The sequence below is a fragment of the Arachis hypogaea genome, chromosome 19 (assembly GCF_003086295.3).
Source record: "Arachis hypogaea cultivar Tifrunner chromosome 19, arahy.Tifrunner.gnm2.J5K5, whole genome shotgun sequence".
In the NCBI taxonomy this organism is placed as follows: Eukaryota; Viridiplantae; Streptophyta; class Magnoliopsida; order Fabales; family Fabaceae; genus Arachis; species Arachis hypogaea.
The window spans coordinates 79,232,375-79,233,097 of NC_092054.1; the positions used below are offsets into that span (position 1 = coordinate 79,232,375).

The window sequence follows — 723 nt, forward strand, 5'->3', positions numbered from 1 at the left end:
TCACAACCATGAGAGAGCTGATGGAAACAATGCCATTCCTGAGAGGAGGGTTCTTAGTTCATACATAAACCCAACCTCTGGGAATTGTGGTAGTAGCATCCAGAAACCACCCATTCAGGCCAACAATTTTGAGCTCAAGCCACAGCTAATATCATTGGTGGAAAATCATTGTTCCTTTGGAGGAAATGCTAATGAAGACCCAAACCAACATCTCACAAAATTCCTGAGAATTTGTGACACTGTGAAGTCCAATGGAGTCCAGGAAGATGCCTATAAACTGCTCTTGTTCCCATTTTCACTTAGGGACAAGGCAGCTAAGTGGCTGGAATCATTCCCAAGGGGGAGTCTAACCACATGGGATGAGGTGGAAGGCAAGTTTCTGGCACGTTTCTACCCTCCACAAAAGGTCAATAGGCTTCGATCTGAGGTCCAGACTTTTAGACAACAAGATGGTGAAACTCTCTACGAGGCATGGGAGAGATTCAAGGACTTGACAAGGAAATGCCCACCAAACATGTTCCATGATTGGGTGCAATTGCACATCTTCTATGATGGGCTCTCTTATGAATCAAGGAAGGCTGTAGACCATTCATCAGGAGGTTCATTGAACAAGAAAAAGACTGTGGAAGAAGCCATTGAAGTGATCGAGACAGTGGCTGAAAATGAATACTACTATGCATCAGAAAGGCACAACACTAAGGGAGTCATGGAGCTGAACCAGGT

At 44.7% G+C, this 723-nt stretch overlaps 1 non-coding gene across 1 annotated transcript; it reads right to left on the minus strand.

The window, feature by feature from the left end:
• Window positions 1-412: 412 nt before the first annotated feature.
• Window positions 413-516, minus strand: LOC112781927 (small nucleolar RNA R71). The gene has a single exon (XR_003192673.1). It is a non-coding gene; the product is annotated as a small nucleolar RNA R71 (small nucleolar RNA).
• Between the last annotated feature and the right edge of the window lie 207 nt (window positions 517-723).